This window comes from Giraffa tippelskirchi, chromosome 9, assembly GCF_054371585.1.
Source record: "Giraffa tippelskirchi isolate mGirTip1 chromosome 9, T2T-mGirTip1v1.2.pri, whole genome shotgun sequence".
In the NCBI taxonomy this organism is placed as follows: Eukaryota; Metazoa; Chordata; class Mammalia; order Artiodactyla; family Giraffidae; genus Giraffa; species Giraffa tippelskirchi.
In genome coordinates this window covers 51,679,959-51,701,377 of record NC_137283.1, presented here as the reverse complement: position 1 = coordinate 51,701,377, position 21,419 = coordinate 51,679,959, and the positions used below count along the sequence as shown (strand labels likewise).

Genomic DNA, 21,419 nt, shown 5'->3' with positions numbered 1-21,419 from the left:
ACGCTAGTAAAGTAATGTTCAAAATTCTCCAAGCCAGGCTTCAACAATACATGAACCGTTGAACTTCCAGATGTTCAAGTTGGTTTTAGGAAAGGCAGAGGAACCAGAGATCAAATTGCCAACATCTGCTGGATCATCAGAAAAGCAAGAGAGTTCCAGAAAAACATCTATTTCTGCTTTATTGACTGTGCCAAAACCTTTGACTGTGTGGATCACAATAAACTGTGGAAAATTCTGAAAGAGATGGGCATACCAGACCACCTGACCTGCCTCTTGAGAAACCTGTATGCAGGTCAGGAAAGAGCAGTTAGAACTGGACATGGAACCAACAGACTGGTTCCAAATAGGAAAAGGAGTACGTCAAGGCTGTGTATTGTCACCCTGCTTATTTAACTTATATGCAGAGTACATGATGAGAAATGCTGGGCTGGATGAAGCACAAGCTGGAATCAAGATTGCTGGGAGAAATATCAATAACCTCAGATATGCAGATAACACCACCCTTATGGCAGAAAGTGAAGAAGAACTAAAGAGCCTCTTGATGAAAGTGAAAGAGGAGAGTGAAAAAGTTGGCTTAAAGCTCAACATTCAGAAAACTAAGATCATGGCATCCGGTCCCATCACTTCATGGCAAATCGATGAGGAAACAGTGGCTGACTTGATTTTTCTGGGCTCCAAAATCACTGCAGATGGTGATTGCAGCCATGAAATTAAAAGATGCTTACTCCTTGGAAGAAAAGTTATGACCAACCTTGACAACATATTAAAAAGCAGAGACATTACTTTGTCAACAAAGGTCCGTCTAGTCAAGGCTATGGTTTTCCAGTAGTCATGTATGGATGTGAGAGTTGGACTGTAAAGAAAGCTGAGCGCCGAAGAATTGATGCTTTTGAACCGTGGTGTTAGAGGATACTCCTGAGAGGCCCTTGGACTGCAAGGAGATCCAACCAGTCCATCCTAAAGGAGATCAGTCCTGGGTGTTCATTGAAAGGACTGATGTTGAAGCTGAAGCTCCAGTACTTTGGTCACCTCATGCAAAGAGCTGACTCATTTGAAAAGACCCTGATGCTGGGAAAGATTGAGGACAGGAGGAGAAGGGGATGACAGAGGATGAGATGGTTGGATGGCATCACCCACTCAATGGACGTGGGTTTGGGTGGACTCCGGGGGTTGGTGATGGATAGGGAGGCCTGGCGCGCTGCGGTTCATGCGGTTGCAAAGAGTCGGACACGACTGAGCAACTGAGCTGAAATAACTAAACAATATAAAATAATTACATACAATTTGGAGGGTCAAGCTGAGTAGTGTGGTAAGTGAAAGTGCATACATGCATGTTTTCATCCACCCAGTCAGTCTTTTGGTTGGTGCATTCAGTAGATTTACATTTAAGGTAATTATCGATGTGTAAGATCTTACTACCATTTTCTTAATTGTTTTGGGTTTATTTTATGTAAGTCTTTTCCTTCTCTTGTATTTCCTGCCTAGAGAAGTTCCTGTAGCATTTGTTGTAAAGCTGGTTTGGTGGTGCTGAAATCTCTTAACTTTGGCTTGTCTGGACAGCTTTTGATTTTCTGTCATCTCTGAAGGAGAGTCTTGCTGGGTAGATTATTCTTGGTTGTAGATTCCTCCCTTTCATCATTTTAAACACATGGTGCCATTCCCTTCTGGCTTGTCGAGTTTCTGTTGAGAAATCAGCTGATAGCCTGATGGGAGTTCCTTTGTATGTTGTGTGTGATTTTCCCCTTGTTGCTTTTAGTATTTTCTCTCTGTCTGTAATTTTTTCAGTTTCATTACTGTGTGCCTCAGTGTGTTTCTCCTTGGGTCTATCCTGCTCGGACTCTCTGTGCTCAGGTCCTTTCTCTCTTTCTCTTTTCCTTCTGGGACCCCTATAATGCTAATGTTGATGTGTTTAATGTTGTTCTAGAAGTCTCTTAGGCTGTCTTCATTTCTTCTCATTTTCTCTATATTCTCTTCTGTGGCAGTGATTTCCACCATTCTGTCCTCCAGGCCATTTATCCGTTCTTCTACCTCAAATATTCTGCTGTTGATTCCTTCTAGTGTATTATCCATCTCTGTTTGCTTGTTCTTTAGTTCTTGTATGTCTTTGGTAAACATTTCTTGAATCTTCTTCATTGTTTTTCCTAGATCCTGAATCATCTTCACTATCATTACTCTGAATTCTTTTTCTGAAAGGTTTCCTGTGTCTGCTTCATTTAGTTGTTTTTCTGGGGTTTATATTGTCCCTTCCTCTGGGACATAACTTTGCTTTTCGCCCTGATTAACTTTCTGTAATACGGTTTTTTTCTTTCAGGCACTGTGGGATCATGGCTCTTCTCCTTCTTCTGTCTGCCCTCTGATGGTGGAGGCTAAGAGGCTAGTGTGAGATTCCAGATGGGAGGGACTGGTGGTGGGAAAAACTGGGTCTTGCTCTGGAGGGCAGGGCAGTGCTCAATAAAGCTTTAATCCAGTTATCTGCTGAGCGGTTGCACTCCCTCCCTGGTAGTTGTTTGGCCTGAGGTGACCCAGCCCTGGGGTCTATGGGCTCTGTGGTAGGTTTTATGGTGACCTTCAGGAGGTGGCTCAGATGGTATAGCGTCTGCCTGCAGTGCGGGAGACCTGGGTTCAATCCCTGGGTTGGGAAGATCCCCTGAAGAAGGAAATGGCAACGCACTCCAGTACTCTTGCCTGGAAAATTCCATGGACGGAGGAGCCTGGTAGGCTACAGTCCATGGGGTCGCAAAGAGTCGGACATGACTGAGCGACTTCACATTCATTCATTCAAGAGCGGTTACACCAAGGGGGACCTTCCCGGCCTGCTGCTCTGTGTCCCGGTCCCTGTGGTGAGCCCCTGCTGACTGCGCCTCCACAGGAGCCCCTCCAACACTAGCAGGTAGTTTGGGTTCAGTCTCCTGTGGGGTCACTGCTCCTTCCCTCTGGATCTTGGTGTGCCCAGGATTTTGTTTGTGCCCTCCAAGACTGGAGTCTCTGTTTCCCCCAGTCCTGTGGAAGTCGTGTAATCAAATCCCGCTGACCTTCACGGCCAGATTACCTGGGGATTCCTAGTCCCTTGTCAGATCTCCAGACTGGGAAGCCCGACGGATTCCGAACCTTCACAACAGTGGGAGAACTGCTTTGGTCTTGTTCTCCAGTTTGTGGGTCACCCACCTGATGGGTATGGGATTTGATTTTATTGTGATTGCACCCCTCCTACCGTCTTTGCTGCAGCTTCTTCTTTGTCTTTGGACATGGGATATCTTTTTTTGGTGGGTTCCAGCGTCCTTCTGTTGATGGTTGTTCAACAGCTAGTTGCCGCTTTGGTGTTCTCGCAGCGGGGAGATGAGCGCAGGTCCTTCTCCTCCGCCATCTTGAACTGGAAGTCCAGAGCCTGTACCCAGCTCTTATCTTATATTTCTGTTCTCAAGGAGAGTTTTTCAGTTTTGTTTATTCTTTTTTAACATTACATCTTCATGAGATACTTATTTTGTAACTGGGGGTTTGTACTCTCTGACCCCCTGCATCCATGTTGCCCGTCCTCATCTCCCAGCCGTTGTAAACCACCAGCCTGTTCTCTGCATCTGTGAGCTCAGGGTTTTTTTTTCCCCCTCCTGATTGCTCATTTAAGTGAGATCATATGGTATTTATCTTTTGTAAAAAATATAAACGTGTGTATCTATCCTTGTTTGAGCTCCTCTCCCGTCTAGGTTGTTACATAATATTGAACAGGGTTCCCTGTGCTATACAGTAGGTTGTCCATTTTATTTTTTTATAATTTTTACTGCGTTTAGTTGCTTTTCAGTGTTGTGTTAGTTTCTCCTGTACAGTTTAGTAAATGGCTATATAGATGGATATTCCGACCAATAGTGCAAGAGGGTTCCCTCCCTCCAGCATTTATTCTTTGTAGTTTTTTTTTGTTTTATAATGGCCGTTCTGAATGATGTGAGGTGATATCTCACTGTAGTTTTTACATTTCTCTAATAATTAATGATGTTAAGCATCTTTTCATGTGTTTGTTAGCCATCTCTATGTGTTCTTTGGAGAAATGTCTTATTTAGATCTTCCACTCATTTTTCAATGGAGCTGGCTGTTTATTTTTGATGCTGAGCTGCATGAGCTGTTTGTATATTTTGGAGATAAATTCCTTGTCCATTGCTTCATTTTCAGATATTTTCTCCCATTCTGAGGATTGTCTTTGTTTATGGTGTCCTTTGCTGTGCAGAAACTTTTAAGTTTGCTTAGGTGCTATTTGTTTATTTTTGGTTTTATGTTTATTACTCTGGGAGCTAGGTCACAAAAGATCTTCCTGTGATTTATGTCCGAGTGTTTTTCTCTAGCTTTTTTATGGCCAAGTAGTAGTCCATTGTGGGCTTGCCTTGTGGCTCAACTGGGAAAGAATCCGCCTGCAATGCAAAAGACCTGGATTCGATCTCTGGGTTGAAAAGATCCCCTGAAGAAGGGAAAGGCAACCCACTCCAGTATTCTGGCCTGGATAATTCCATGGACTGTATAGTCCATGGGGTTGCAAAGAGTCGGAGACGACTGAGTGACTTTGATTTTCACTTTCAATAGTCCATTCTATATATGTACCATATCTTCTTTATCCACTCATCAGTTGGGCATTCAGGTTGCTTCCATGACCTCACAATTGTAAATAGTGCTGCCATGGACATTGGGGTACATGTGTCTATTTGCATTATGCTTTTCTCAAGGTATATGCCCAATAGTGGGTTTGCTGGGTCATATGGTAGTTCCGTGGCTTCTCTGGTGGCTCAAATGGTAAAGAATCTGCCTGCAGTGTGGGAGACCTGGTTCAGTTCTTAGATAGGGACGATCACCTGGAGAAGGGAATGGCTACCCACTCCATTATTCTTTCCTGGAGAATTCTGTGGACAGAGGAGCCTGGCAAGCTACAGTCCATGGAGTCTCAAAGAGTCGGACACGACTGAACAACTAACACTTTTCATTTTCACTTCACTTTCTTCACGGTCGTTCTATTTTTAGTTTAGTTTTTTTTTTTTTTTAATTATTTTATTTTTTACTTCCCTGGGTGTTTGTTTCTGTGTGTGGGGGCTTTTTCTAGTTGGAGTGGGTAGAGACTGTTCTCTAGTTTTGGTGCACTGGCTGCTCATCGTAGTGGCCTCTGTTGTTGTAAAGCACAGGCTCTAGACTCACAGGCTTCAGTCGTTGCAGTGTGTGGGCTCATTAGTTGTGACTTGTGAGCCCTAGAGTGTGCAGGCTTCAGTAGTTGTGACTCACAGACCTAGAGCACAGGCTTAGTTGCCCCATGGCTTATGGAATCCTCCTGGACCAGGGATTGAACCTGTGTCCCCTGCTTTGGCAGGTGGATTCTTAACCGCTGGACCACCAGGAAAGTCCTATTTTTAGTTTTTTAATGAGCCTCCATAGTGGCTGTTCCATCTACATCTCTGCAAATGACCCAATTTCATTCCTTTTTTATGGCTGAGTAATATTCCATTGTATATATGTATCTCATTCTCTTTATCCATTCATCTGTTTTTGGACATTCAGGTTGCTTCCAAGTCCTGGATACTGTAAACAGTGTTGCTGTGAACATTGGGGTAAATGTGTCCTTTTGAATTGTCATTTTGTCAGGGTATATGCCCAGTAGGGGAATTTCTGGGTCATATAGTAGTTTTATTTTTAGTGTTTTAACAAACATCCAGACAATTCTCCACAATGGCTATATGAATTGACATTCCCAGCACGATGCAAAACAGTTCCTTTCTCTCCACATTCTCTCCAACATTTACTGTTTGTAGATTTTTTTGATGATGATCATTCCAGCTGGTGTAAGGTGATTCTTCATTGACCTGCATTACTTTAATTACTAATGTTGTTCGTGTGCCTTTTGTTGTTGTTGTTGTTGTTGTTGTCGTCATGTCTAGTCACTCAGTTGTGCTCTACTCTTTTGGGACCCTATGACTGCAGCCCACCAGGCTTCTCTGTTCATGGGATTTCCCAGGCAAAGATATTTGAGTGGGTTGCCATTTCCTGCTTCAAGGGATCTTCCTGACCCAGGGATCAAACCCATTTCTCCTGTAAGTCTCTTGCATTGCAAGCTGATTCTTTACCACTGAGCCACTCGGGAAGTCCTATTAGGTCATCTCTCCATTTTTTGATTGGGTAGTCTGCTTGGGTCTTCTGCCCATTTTTTGATTGGGTTGTTTTTATTTTGATATTTTTTAAAAGTTAATTTATTGTTGACTGTGCTGGGTCTTCATTGGTGCAGCCAGGCCTTCTGTAGTTCCAGCAGGTGGGGAGTACTCTTTAGTCCCGGTACACTGGCTTCTCATTTTGGTGGCTCCTCTTGTTGCAGAGCACGGGCTCTAGGGCACGTGGGCTTCAGTAGTTGCGGCCTGGGGACTCTAGAGCACAGACTTAGCGGTCGTGGTGCACAGCTTAGTTGCCCTGTGGCATGTGGAATCGTCCCCGACTGGGGATCAAACCTATGTCCCCTGATTTAGTAGGTGAATTCTTAACCGATAGACCACCAGGCAGAGAAGGCGATGGCACCCCACTCCAGTACTTTTGCCTGGAAAATCCCATGGATGGAGGAGCCTGGTAGGCTGCAGTCCATGGGGTTGCTAAGAGTCGGACACGACTGAGTGACTTCACTTTCACTTTTCACTTTCATGCATTGGAGAAGGAAATGGCAACCCACTCCAGTATTCTTGCCTGGAGAATCCCAGGGACGGAGGAGCCTGGTGGGCTGCCATCTATGCGGTCGCACAGAGTCGGACACGACTGAAGCGACTTAGCAGCAGCAGCAGACCACCGGGAACTCAGTTGGGAAGCTCCAATACTTTTGCCACCTGATGTGAAGGACTGACTCATTGGAAAAGACCCTGATGCTGGGAAAGATTGAAGGCAAGAGGAAAAGGGGACAGAAGAGGATGAGATGGTTGGATGGCATCACCAACTTGATGAGTTTGAGCACGTTCTGGGAGTTGGTGATGGACAGGGAAGTCTGGTGTGCTGCAGTCCATGGGGTCGCAAAGAGTGGGACATTACAGAGTGACTGAACTGAGCTGAGACCAGGAAGGTGCTGTTGTTTGATACTGAGCTCCAGGTGCTGTTTGTATGTTTTGGAGATTAATCCCTTGTCCATTGCTTCACTTGCAGATATTTTCACCCATTCTGAAGGTTGTCTTTTTGTCTTCTTTATGGTTTCCTTTGCTATGCGGAAGCTTTTGATTTTTGTTAGGTCCTGTTTGTTTATTTTTGTTTTATTTTCAGTACTCTAGGAGGTGAGTCCAAAAAGATGTTGCTGTGGTTTATGTCAAAGAGTGTTTTTCCTATGTTTCTCCTCTAAGAGTTTCATAGTGTCCAGTTTTATATTTAGGTCTTGTATCCATTTTGAGTTTATTTTTGTGTAGGGTGTTAGGTAGTGTTCTAATTTCATTTTTTTACACGTAGCTGTCCAGTTTTCCCAGTGTCGCTTATTGAAGAGACTGTCTTTTCTCCATTGTATATTCTTGCTCCGTTGTCGTAGATTAGGTGACCATAGGTGTCTGGGTTTATCTCTGGGTTTTCTATCCTGCACCATTGATCTGTATTTCTGTTTTTGTGCCAGTACCATATTGTCTTGATGAGTGTAGCTTTGTAGTACAGTTTGTAGCCGGGGAGTCCTGATTCCTTCAGCTACCTCTTTCTTAAGATTGCTTTGGCTATTCGAGGTCTTTTGTTTTTCCATACAAACTATACAATTTTTTGTTCTGATTCCGTGGGAAATGCCATTGGTAATTCCATAGGGATTGTATTGAATCTGTAGATTGCTTAGAGTAGTATAGTCATTTTTCAAAGTGTTAAATTTTTCTGATTCAGAAATACAGTAAATTTCTCTGCTTATATCATCTTTGATTTCTTTGATCAGTGTTTCATGGTTTTCTGAGTGTAGGTCTTTTGCCTATTTAGGTAGATTTATTCCTAGGTGTTTTGTTTTTGTTGTGATGGAAAATGGCATTATTTCCTTAATTTTGCTATCAGATCTTTGATTACTAGTGTATAGGAATGCAAGAGATTTCTGTGCATTCATTTTGTATTCTGCAACTTTACCAGATTCATTGATTGGTTTAGTAGTTTTCTGGTGGCATCTTTAGGATTTTCTAAGTATAGTAGCATATCATCTGCAAACAGTGACAACTGTACTTTTTTTCCCTTTTATTTCATTTCTTCTCTGATTCCCATGGCTGGGACTTTTAAAGCTGTGTTGAGTGAGAGTGGTGACAGTGGATATCCTTGTCTTGTTCCTGATCTTAGAGGAAATGCTTTTAGTTTTTCACTGTTGAGAAGGATGTCGCTTTGAGTTTGTCATACATGGCCTTCATTATGTTGAGGTAGTTTCCCTCTATGCCCACTTTCCAGAGTTTTTTTTTTTTTAATCATAAATGGGTGTTGACTTTTGTCAGAATCTTTTTCTGCATCTGTTAAGATGATCATATGGTTTTTCTTTTTTAATTTGTTAATATGGTGTATCACATTGATTGGTATTTTGAAGACTCCTTGCATCTTTAGGATAAATCCCAGTTGATCATGGTGTATGATTCTTTTAACGTGTTGTTGGATTCTCTTTGCTAGTATTTTGTTGAGGATTTTTGCATCTATGGTCAACAGTGATATTGGTGTGTAATTTTCTCTTTTTTCTGATATATTTTGGCTTGTTTTGGTATTAGGGTAGTGGTGGTCTTGTAGAATGAGTTTGGGAATGCTCCTCCCTCTGCAGTTTTTAGAAAGCCTTTGAGAAGGAAAGCTGTTAGCTCTTCTCTAAGTATTTGATAGAATTTGCCTGTGAAGCCTTCTAGTCCCGGACTTTTTTTTTGGAAGATTGTTATTTATAGTTTCAATTTCTTCCTGGTTCATTCTTGGAAAGTTGTGCCTTCCCTAGAATTTGTCCATTTTGGGGGAGGTATAGTTGCTTATAGGGCTTCCCAGGTGGCAATAGTGGTAAAGAACCCGCCTGCCAATGCAGGAGACATAAGACGCAGGTTTGATTCCTGGGTTGGGAAAATCCCCTGGAGGAGGACATGGCAATCCACTCCAGTATTCTTGCCTGAGAATCCCATGGACAGAGGAGCCTGGTGGGCTACAGTCCGTAGGGTCGCAAAGAGTCGGACACGACTGAGCGACTGAGCACAGCACAGCATGTAGTTGCTTGTGGCAGTCTCTTACGACCTCTGTATTTCTGTGGTGTCAGTTGTAATTTCTCCTTTTTCATTTCTGATATTATTGATTTGAATTCTCTTTTTTTGTTGTTGAGTCTGACTGAAGTGTTATCAATTTTGTTTATCTTCTCGAAGGACCAACTTTTAGTCTTATTGACCTTTGCTTTGGTTTTCTTTATTCTCTTTTTTTTTATTTCTGTTCTTTCTTTTCTATTTTCTTTTCTTTATTTCTATTCTATTTCATTTATTTCTGTCTGATCATTATGATTTTTTCCTACTGACTTTGGTTTTTGTTGTTGTTGTTATTGTTCTTCCTCTAGTTGCTTTAGGTGTAAGGTTAGTTAGATCGTTTATGTGAGATTTTTCTTTTTTAAGTGTGGTTGAAGTGCTATCAACTTCCTTCTTAGAACTGCTTTTGCTGGGTCTCACAGGTTTTGGATCTTTGTGTTTTCATTGTCATTTGTCTAATGTATATTTTGATTTCGCTTTCATTTCTTCAGGGATCTCTTGGTTGTTTAGTAGTGTATTGTTCAGCCTCCCCGTGTTTGTGTTTTTTATAGTATTTTTTTCTGTAATTGATTTCCAATCTTACAGAGTTGTGGTCTGAAAAGGTGGTTGATATAATTTCAGTTTTCTTAAACTTACCAAGGCTTGGTTTGTGATCCAAGATACGATCTATTCTAGAATGTTCCATATGCACTTGAGGAGAAAGTGTGTTTTGCTGCTTTCAGGTGGAATGTCCTATCAATTAAGTCTGTCTGGCCTCTGGTGTCATTTAAGACTTGGGTTTCCTTACTTTCTGTCTGGGTGATCTGTCCGCTGTTGTCAGTGGCTTGTTCAAGCCCCACGCTCTCTCTGCACTGCCGCGCTTTCTCCTCCTGTGGCTGTTGGCATCTGCCGTGTGTATGGAGGTGCTCCTCTGGTGGGTCCACGTCTGTGCGTTTGCTTGGCTGCGTCGGGTCTTGGTTGCATCGTGTGGGTGTTTCCTTGTGACTCTCAGGCTCAGCGCTGTGGCTTGCGGGCCTAGTTTCTGGGTCACATGTGGGATCTCAGTTACCTGACCAGACACCAGACCTGCGTCCCCTGCGTTGCAAGGTGGATTCTTAACCACTGGACCACCAGGAAAGTCCCCAGTATTTCTTCTATTTTCACAATCCATGCCACCGTTCTGAGATTTCATATCATCTTTACTATTATTACTCTGAATTCTTTTTTAGGTAGGTTGCCAGTTTCCTCTTCATTTATTTGATCTTGTAGGTTTTTTACCTGCACTTTCACCTTTAAAATTTTTTACCATCTGTTTCTTTTTTTTTTTTTTGTGGATGGATGGGATTGTGTTCCTATCTTCTGGGTCAGGAAGATCTCCTGGAGAAGGGCATGGCAGCCCACTCCAGTATTCTTGCCTAGAGGAGCCCATGGACAGAGAAACCTGGCGGGCTACAGTCCACAGGGTCTCAGAGAATCAGACACGACTGAAGCGACTTAGCATACACATGTTCCTGTCTTGCTGGTTGTTTGGCCTTAGGCTTCCAGTACTGTTGTCGACAGGCAGTTGGGTAGAGCTGGGTCTTGGTGCCAAGGTCAGGACCTCACAGAGACCTTTCTCCAATTAATATTCCCAGAGGTCTGAGGTTCTCTGCTAATCTAGCAATTCAAACTTGGTGCTCCCACCACAGGAGCTCAGGCCCAACCTTAAGCACATGAACCAAGATTATGCAAATTGCATGGTGCAGCAAGAAAAAAAACAGAACAATAATGGAGAATAAAAAATAAAATTAGAAAACTAAGAGATATTTTAGAAAAAAATAAAAATATAAGTGAAACAGTAACCAGAAGGTAAAATAGAATCACAATAGCAGTAGGGGAATAAGGCCCCAAATGGCCTTGGCTGAGGAGAGTGGAGCTTAGGTAGGGGCAGGTCTAGGCTGAGGACCTCTGTGGCAGGAAGAGACCTGGGGATGAGGGGCAGGGCTTAGACACCGTGCAACTGGAGGGGGTCCCCAGAGTGCAGGGGATCAGGCCCAGGGCCTCATCAGGCTCCCTGGGGCCCAAGTGGGCAGGGGGCTCACCTCGCTCTGCCCCATCCTCTGAGCCCTGAGGGTCCCTCCCTGTCTACCTCTACGCAGAGACTTTAAGACAGCAGAAGAATAACAAATCCAGCACTCAGTGGTCCGAGGCCATTTAGTGGGGGGAAAAATAATGCCACTGTTTTGTGGGATCTCTTCTTAGTACCAAGCATGTCACATGTGTTCTCTCATTTACCCTCACTCATTGCTTATCAGTTTTTAATGGAGAAAGCTGAACTGGGAAGTTCAGTGGTTTGTCCAGGGACTTATGACAGTAAACGTGGAGTTTAAATTCCAATCAGGTTTGTAAGAGTTTAAAACTTAACACTTTTTTCACCGTACTGCGTTACTAGAATTTAAAGACATCATCTTTTGGTAGGATGGCCTAGAAATCAGTGTCTTCAGAGATCCTAGTCAGTCAAGGAAACATTGTTACTTTTACCTAGATTAAGACATAAGGGGGAAAAACTTGGTTTAATAAAATATAAGGACATTACATTAAAAATGGTTTTTAAAAAGTTTTATCACTTAGAAACTCAGACACCAGGTGTCAAATTCAATTGAGGGAAACATCGCCGTGCTTTCTGCCAGGAAGATAAAGTGTGTGTTTGGGCCAGAGGTTAGTGTGGAGGTTATTTCGTTCTAGGAGGGATTCGATCACTGTATTAGTTTTGTCTTGCTGCTGTACCAGATTACTGTAAATTTAGAAACTGTAAACTGTACAAGTATGTTATCTCTTAGAAGTCCAATCCGAGCTCAGTGGGCTAAAATCAATCGTTTCTTAGTGGGGACTGGGGAGGGACTCACTCACAAGCTCATTCACGGTGTTGACTGAATCTACCGACTTTCTTGTCGTTGGTGGACTGAGGTTCAGTTTTTCTTGCTGGCTGTCAGCCTGAGACCACCCTTGGCTTTTAGAGGCCACCTTCCTGTCCCTACGTGTGACCTCAACATCTCAGGGATCATCGACAGTTTGTCAAATCTTTCTCATGGTTGAAATCTCTCCTCCCCGCTTCTGCCCCTTCTCTCTGCTTTTGTCTCCTGCCTGTCCCAGCAATCCAAGATAATCTCCTTCTTTTCTTTTTTTGCACAGGGCACAGCATGTGTAACTTCTTTGACCAGGGATTGAACCCATGCCCCCTGTACTAAAAGTGTGGAATCTTAACCACTGGACCCACACCAGGGACATCCAATAATCGCCCTTTTTTAAGTCCAGTTGACTAGTAACCTTAATTCCATCTGCAGGGCAGTACCTAGATTGAATAATTAGGAGTGGGAGTCTTAGGCAGTAGTCTTTAGAGTTCTGCCTACCACAATCATTTCTGCAGTAAAACTCTTTTAATTTCCAGCACATTCTGTCTGCAGTTGAAGTGTTCAGATTTTTTAAATAGTTATGCAAAGTAAAAATGGTTCCTAAAATAAGGAGCAGGGTTGTAACCAGCATCTTACGCTTTCAAAAGCTGACTAAAAAAGCAATACGAAAAGCTGTTTTCTTACTGTAAACTCATAAGCCTTTCAAATAAATCGAGAAAGACATTCACTCATAATTCTTACTCAGTTTTTTTTTTTTTTTTTTTAATTTCAGAACCTATGTCTTTGATAAATCAGACCTGTCTATTATGTAGTGTTGATGTTTTGGGTGAGGATTTACCCCTGATACGCTACTCTGGTTTCTTACTTTGGAATGTAACTTTTTCTTGGATTGGTTATTGTCATATTCTGATTTGAAGAATGCATTTCTTGTAAACGTGCAGATTTACGTTGGTGTGAATTCCATCCAGATATATTGGAAAATAATTATTTTAGATCTTTAAAAAGCTTGGAATTATGAGAAAGGCAGATTTGTCACTGTAATTCTGGGGCCAAAAATACCTAGGTAGTCTTACTTTTTAGAATACTGTTACTGGAATAATTTTATCTAATTAGAAATATGTGGTAAGATTAGTAGCTTAATACAATTGGGAAGCGATATGAGTTAAACTATAGCTAGGACTCTCATGGTGGCTCAGTGGTAAGGAACCCGCCTGACAATGGAGAAGATGTGAGTTTGATCCCTGCGTTGAGAAGATCCCTGGAGAAGCAAATGGCAGCCCACTCCAGTGTTCTTGCCTGGGAAATCCCATGGACAGAGGAGCCTGCTTAGCGGTCTGCAGCTCATGGGGTCTAAAAGAGTCAAAGATGACTTAGTGATTGATAAACAGCAAAAGCAACAATATAGACAATAGGTTGCTGTTCATGTATTGCAGTTATATATGTTCAAATAGAATATATTTAAATTGAGGGGCTCCTCTGGTGGTCCAGTGAGCTTCCAAAGCAGGGGACACAGATTCAGTCTCTGGGCAGGGATCTAAGATCCCACATGCTCTATGCCCCCCTCCCCCCAAAACAGAAGGTTTTAAAATTGAGATATAAATTGATTTCAGTATCTTCCTAACAAAAGTAAATTGCTTAGAGATTGTTAATTGGCAAAGGTATCAATGCCTTCTATTGCATTCTTAAAATACGGATTGATTACCCTTTAGGGTCCTGTGTTTAGGGTCCTATGATGAAAACTTGCAACTTTTCTCTCTTCTAATCCTTTAAAGGATGTTTCTGTTAATGACAGAAAGTTATTATACCTGAGTTAGCCCTGTTATGTTTTGCCAAAGTACTTAATAGATGCTTATTTAATGCTCACTATTCTGTGAATGAGTTCAGTTGTATCACTGTTTTAGATTACACATATAAACAATATCATGATATTTGTATTTCTCTAGGTCCATCCATGTTGCTGCAAATGACTTTATTTCATTCCTTTTCATGGCTGAGTAATATTCTATTGTATTTATATACCACATTTTCTTTATCCATTCTTCTGTCTATGGATATTTAGGTTGTTTCCGTGGCTTAGTTGTTGTGAATACTGCTGCTGTAAACATAGGGGTGCATTAACAAAGTGTATCATAGTGCACACTCTTTTTAAATTTAGTTTTTTAAATTGGAGTATGATTGCTTTATACTGTTGTGCTAGTTTCTGCTGTAGAACAGCGTAAATCAGCTCTGTGTATACATACATCACCTCCCTTCCACCGCCCGCCCCCCCGCCCCGCCTCACCCCTGTAGGGCATCGGTGAGCACCGGGCTGAGCTCCCTGTGCTGTGCGGCAGCTTCCCACTAGTTCTCTGTTTCACACGTTAGTGTGTATGTGTCAGTGCTGCTCCTTCAGTTCATCCACCCTCTGCTTCCCTCCCGTGTCCACGTCTGTCCTCTATGTCTGCATCTCTATTCCTGCCCTGCAAATAGGTTCATCAGTACCATTTTTCTACATCCTATATATATATGTTGATATACAGTATTTGTTTTTCTCTTTCTGAGTTACTTCTCTTTGTATGCTAGAGTCTAGGTTCATCCACATCACTGTAAATGACACGATTTTCTTTTCATGGCTAAGTAATATTCTATTGTATATGTGTACCACATCTTCTTTATCCGTTCATCTGTCAGTGGACATTTAGGTTGCTTCCATGTTCTGGCTATTGTAAATTGTACTGGAAGGAAAGTTGTGACCAACCTAGACAGCATATTAAAAAGCAGAGACATTCCTTTGCCAACAAAAGTCTGTCTAGTCAAGGTGGTGGTTTTTCCAGTGGTCGTGTGCGGATGTGAGAGTTGGACCATAAAGAAAGCTGAGTGCCAAAGAATTGATGCTTTTGAACTGTGGTGTTGGAGAAGACTCTTGAGAGTCCCTTGGACTGCAAGGAGCTCCAACCAGTCCATCCTAAAGGAAATCAGTCCTGAACATTCATTGGAAGGACTGAAGCTGAAGCTCCAATACCTTGGGCACCTGATGCGAAGAGCTGACTCATTTGAAAAGACCCTGATGCTGGGAAAGATTGAGGGCAGGAGGAAAAGGGGACGACAGAGGATGAGATGGTTGGAGGGCATCACCAACTCAATGGACATGGGTTTGGGTGGACTCCAGCAGTTGGTGACGCAGGGAGGCCTGGCGTGCTGTGGTTCATGGGGTCGCAAAGAGTCGGACATGACTGAGCAACTGAACTGAACTGAACATTGGGAGTACATGTGTCTTTTTGCATTATGGTTTTCTCAGGGTGTATGCCCAGTGATGGGATTGCTGGGTCATGTGGTAGTTCTGTTTTTAGTTTTACAAGGAGCCTCCATACTGTTCTCCATAGTGGTTATATCAGTGTACATTCCCACTAACAGTGCAAGAGGGTTCCTTTTTCTCCACCCTGTCTTCAGCATTTACTGTTCTAGATTTTTTTTGTGATGACCATTCTGACTGGTGTGAAGTGGTACCTCGTAGTTTTGATTTGCATTTCTTTAATAAGAAGCAATATTGAGCATCTTTTCATGTGTGTCTTCTTTGAAGAAATGTCTGTTTAGGTCTTCCACCCATTTTTGATTGGATTGTTTGTTTCTGTTAAGCTTCAGGAGCTGTTTGTAAATTTTAGAGACTAATCCCTTGACAGTCAAATGATTTGAAAATACTTTCTCCCAATCTGTGGGTTGTCTTTTCATTTGGTTTGTTTCCTTTGCTGTTCAAAAGCTTTTGAATTTAAGTGGATCCCATTTGTTTATTTTTGTTTTTAATTTCCATTATTCTGGAAGTTGCATTGAAAAAGATACTGCTGTGATTTCTGTTGGAGAGTGTTCTGCCCATGTTTTCCTCGAGGCTTCCCAGGTGGCACTAGTGTAAAGAACCCGACTGCCAATGCAGGAGACACGGGTTCAATCCCTCGGTGAGAAAGATGCCCTGGAGGAGGAAATGACACCCCACTCCAATATTCTTGACTGGGAAATCCACGGACAGAAGAGCCTGGCGGGGTATAGTTCATAGGGTCACACAGAGCCGGACACAACTGAAGCAACTTAACACGCAGGCATTTTATAGTGTCCAGTCTCACATTTAGACCTTTAGTCCATTTTGAGCTTTTTGTGTGTGTGTGGTGTTAAGGAATGATCTAATTTCTTTTCTTTTTTTTTTAACCCGTAGCTGTCCAGTTTCCCCAGTACCATTTGTTGAAGAGACTTGATTGTTTTTTTGTTTTTTGTTTTTAATATTGAGCTGTTTGTATATTTTAAGGATTTGTCCCCTGTTGGTTACATCATTTGCACATATTTTCTCCCAGTTCTTAGGCTGTCTTTTCATTCTGTTTATGCTTTCCCTTGCTATGCAAAAGTTTTTAAGTTTATTTGATCCCGTTTGTTTATTTTTGTTTTAACCCCCTTGCTCTTAACCCCCAGTCTCCCTACCCTACCTTTAGTCTAAAAAATTTATTTATTTTAAAGAAAGATGAATATTCTTAATGACAAAAGGTACAATTCACAGAGAAGATAGACCTCATAAACCATTAGACACTTAACAACAAAGAAGCAGATACATAAAGCAAAAATCAGAAGAAATATAAGGGAAAAATATCTATATAATCAGAGCGAGACATACTAACATTTCTCTGAGGATATTTTATCAAATGCAGAAAAAATAAGAATAGAAACATGTTGAATGAGGTGATTAATAATTTAAATAGAATAGATTTATATTTAATTAATTTATATTAATCATATCCTGCACAAATATATTTCAAATTTTGTATCTCATACATTGTTAGTAGATATCCATAAGACATTTAGAAAAACTGACAAAATGATAAACATTACTAAATTTCAAAAAGTAGAATTCTTTTTATGTATGTGATTCAGTTATATATTATTTTTGAAATTATTTTCCATTATACGTTATTACAAGATATTGACTGTAGTTCCCTGTGCTGTACAGCAAACCTTTGTTGCTTGTTGCATATCTACTTTTCTAAATTAGAAATCTAACATTCTATTCATACTAAGTCAAACAAGTGGAATCAGTATATCATAAATGTTTTAGTTAGGCAAAAATTCATAAGTTTTCTGAAATACATGTATTATGCATATTATTTCTATATATATGTATACAAAAGCTTTTCTGTTACACTTGTTAAAAGCTTGAGAAAGAACATCAAAGACTCCAGATGGAGTAATTGGAAAACATGAACTAAATGAAATGAGAGTACTGAATATGAAATAGAAAAACTGAAACAAACTAGATAGAAGTAAAAGATCCTCATATAGTCTTGTTGTTTTTAAACATGACTGCTCATTAGAAACATATCTGGAGCTCTGGCAAAAAACAAAACAGGAATACATGGGCATTTGTATTTTTCAAAAAATTTCAAGATAATTTTGATATGCATCTGGATTTTAGAAAGTGCGTACAGATTTTTCTATTAGATGGTAGTTTTGATGAAATAGAATTCTGTTATTTTTCTGTTGACCAGTCACAATACAGTGGTATTGAGTAATAGTTACATAATCACAACAGCAAAAGATTTTTACCAGTTTATCAGTTTTCACAATCAATAGCCAGACAAAAAATAAAAGATAGTTACAGTTGCAAGCCATGATGGGAACATAATTAACAATATAAAATAACTGCATACAGTGTGAGGGCCAGGCTGAGTGGTGTGCTAACTGGAAGAGCATACATGCGTATGTCTTCATCTTCCCAGTCAGTCTGTGTCTTTTGGTGGGCTCATTCAATCCATTTAAGGTAGTTATTGATATGTATGATCTTACTACTGTTTTCTTAATCATTTTGGGTTTATTTTCTGTAGGTCTTTTCCTTCTCTTGTGTTTCCTGCCTGGAGAAGTTCCTTTAGCATTGGTCGTAAAGCTGGTTTGGTGGTGCTAAATTCTCTTAACTTTTGCTTGTCTGGAAAGCTTTCGATTTCAACTCTGAAGGGGAGTCTTGCTGGGTAGAGTATTCTTGGTTGTAGGTTCGTCCCTTTCATCATTTTAATTATATGGTGCCATTCCCTTTTGACTTTAGAGTTTCTCTTGAGAAATCAGCTCATACCCTGATCGCAGTTCCCTTGTATTTTTTTTGTCGTTTTGCCTTTGTTGCTTTTAATGTTTTCTCTCGGTCTTTAATTTTTTGTCAGTTTCATTACTGTGTGTCTGTGTGTTCCTCCTTGGGTTTATCCTGCCTGGGACTCTCTGTGCTTCCTGGACTTGGTTGACTATTTCCTTTCCCCTCTTAGGGAAGTTCTCAGCTATTAGCTCTTCAAATATTTTCTCAGGTCCTTTCTCTCTCTTTTCTCCTTCTGGGACCACTGTAATGTTGATGTGTTTTTTAGTATTCTCTTCTGTGGCAGTGATTTCCACCATTCTGTCCCCCAGGTCATTTATCTGTTCTTCTGCCTCGGTTACTCTGCTATGAGTTCTTTCTAGTGTAGTATTCATCTCTGTTTGTTCTTTAGTTCTTATAGGTCTTTGGTAAACATTTCTTGCATCTTCTCCATTGTTTTCCCTAGATCCTGAATCATCTTCACTATCATCACTCTGAATTCTTTTTCTGGAAGGTTGCCTATCTCCACTTCATTTGGTTGTTTTACTGGGGTTTTATCTTGTCCCTTCATCTGGAAAATAACTTTCTGCTTTTTCATGCTGATTAACTTTCTGTAATGTGCTTTTGTTTTAGCTGCTGTAGGATTGTGATTTTTCTTGCTTCTTCTGTCTGCCCTCTGATGGAGGAGGCTAAGAGGCTTGTGTAAGCTTCCTGATGGGACTGGTGGTGGGAAAAACTGGGTCTTGCTCTGGAGGGCAGGGCCGTGCTCCGTAAAGCTTTAATCCAGTTATCTGCTGAGGGCTTGCGCTCCCTCCCTGGTAGCTGCTTGGCCTGAGATGACCCAGCTCTGGGGTCTGCGGGCTCTGTGGTGGGTTTTACGGTGACCTCCAAGAGCAGTTACACCAAGGGGGACCTTCCCGGCCTGCTGCTTGGTGCCCCCGTCCCTGTGGTGAGCCCCTGCTGACCACGCCTCCCCAGGAGCCCCTCCAACACTAGCAGGTAGTTCGGGTTCAGTCTCCTGGGGGGTCACCGCTCCTTTCCTCTGGGTTTTGGTGCAGGGTTTTGTTCGTGCCCTCCGAGACTGGACTCCAGCCCCCCCCGTCCTGTGGAAGCTGTGTAATCAAGTCCTGCTGGCCGCAAGGTCACATTCCCTGGGGACTCCCAGTCCCTTCGTTGGTTCCCCAGGCTGGGGAGCTGACGTGGGGTTCCGAACCTTCACAACAGTGGGCAAACTTCTTTGGTATTATTGTTCTCCAGTTTGTAGGTCACCCACCCAGCAGGTATGGAATTTGATTTCATCATGATTGTGCCCCTCCTGCTGTCTTGCTGTGGTTTTTCCTTTGTCTTTGGACATGGAGTATCATTTTTTGGTAGGTTCCAGCATCCTCCTGTTGATGGTTGTTCAACAGATGGTTGTGATTTTGGTGTTCTCGCAGGATGAAATGAAGGCATGTCCTTCTACTCTGCCTTCTTGAACCGGAGGCCCCTTTGTTTTCTTTATAGTTCAGATCACCATCTGCAGTCATTGAATCACTTCCATGTGTATTGTCTTTCCCATTGCCATGTAAGCTCTGTGATCCGGGGACTTTGTACCTCTAGGACCTAACAAGGCCTGGCGTGAGGTAGCACTCCCAACTTGGCCAGGATTACACAGTTAGTGATTAGCAAAGTTGGGGCTAATTATATCTGGTGATGTCCACGTGGAGAGTCTTCTCTTGTGTTGTTGGAAAAGGGTATTTGCTATGACCAGTGTGTTTTCTTGGCAAAACTCTGTTAACCTTTGCCCTGCTTAATTTTATAGTCCAACTTTTTGAGGCCATAGTTTATTATTATCTGTCTTAATAATATAATAAATCCAATGGACTTCCCAGGTGGCGATAGTGGTAAAGAACCTGCCTGCCAATGCAGGAGACACAGGAGATACATGTTCAATCCCTGGATTGGGAAGATCCTATGGAGAAGGAAATGGCAACCCACTCCAGGATTCTTGCCTGAAGAATCCCATGGACAGAGGAGCCTGGCAGGCTACAGTCCATGGGGTTGCAAAGAGTCAGACACGACTGAGTGATTAATACATACACCACCTTAACAACAGCTTCAATCTCCATTGTTTTCACTTCAGTTCAGTCGCTCAGTCGTGTCCGACTCTTTGCGACCCCATGAACTGCAGCACGCCAGGCCTCCCTGTCCATCACCAACTCCTGGAGTTTACCCAAACCCATATCCATTGAGTCGGTGATGCCATCCAATCATCTCATCCTCTGTCGTCCCCTTCTCCTCCTGCCCTCAATCTTTCCCAGCATCAGGATCTTTTCAAATGAGTCAATTCTTCGTATCAGGTGGCCAAAGTATTGGCGTTTCAGCTTCAACATCAGTCCTTCCAGTGAACACCCAGGACTGATCTCCTTTAGGATGGACTGGTTGGATCTCCTTGCAGTCCAAGGGACTCTCAAGAGTCTTCTCCAACACCACAGTTCAAAAGCATCAATTCTTCGGTGCTCAGCTTTCTTTATAGTCCAACTCTCACATCCATACATGACCACTGGAAAAACCATACATAGCCTTTACTAAACGGACCTTTGTTGACAAAGTAATGTCTCTGCTTTTTAATAATATGCTGTCTAGGTTGGTCATAACTTTCCTTCCAAGGAGTAAGCATCTTTTAATTTCATGGCTGCAGTCACCATCTGCAGTGATTTTGGAGCCCAAAAAATAAAGTCAGCCACTGTTTCCACTGTTTCCCCATCGATTTGCCATGAAGTGATGGGACCAGATACCATGATCTTAGTTTTCTGAATATTGAGTTTTAAGCCAACTTTTTCACTCTCCTTTTTCACTTTCATCAAGAGGCTCTTTAGTTCTTCACTTTCTGCCAGAAGGGTAGTGTCATCTGCATATCTGAGGTTATTGATATTTCTCCCAGCAATCTTGATTCCAGCTTCTGCTTCCTCCAGCCCAGCGTTTCTCATGATGTACTCTGCATATAAGTTAAATAAGCAGGGTGACAATATACAATCCATTGTTTTAGTGCATGCAAATCTTTATTTTCACTGTGTTGTTTTTGTTGATGGTTATTTCCTGAGGCAGTTATTTCCTGAATCATGCTCAATTGCTTGCTGAAGTTATCCAGTTTCTCTCTTGGAGATCCAACTGTTCATTTTTGTTGAACTCAGGTTACAAAGTTGCATACATTTTGAGTACTCTTCCCCAACTCTAATTTTTACCCTCTTTATTTTTTTATTTTGCAGTGTCTTTCTTCCCCCCAAGAACATATAGGTGGCATTCTAACAA

At 41.8% G+C, this 21,419-nt stretch overlaps 1 protein-coding gene across 3 annotated transcripts in view; it reads left to right on the top strand.

Moving 5' to 3' along the window:
- SACM1L (SAC1 like phosphatidylinositide phosphatase) overlaps nucleotides 1-21,419 on the top strand; it is a 71,634-nt gene that overhangs the window by 12,482 nt on the left and 37,733 nt on the right. The gene's annotated exons all lie outside the window — the stretch shown is intronic.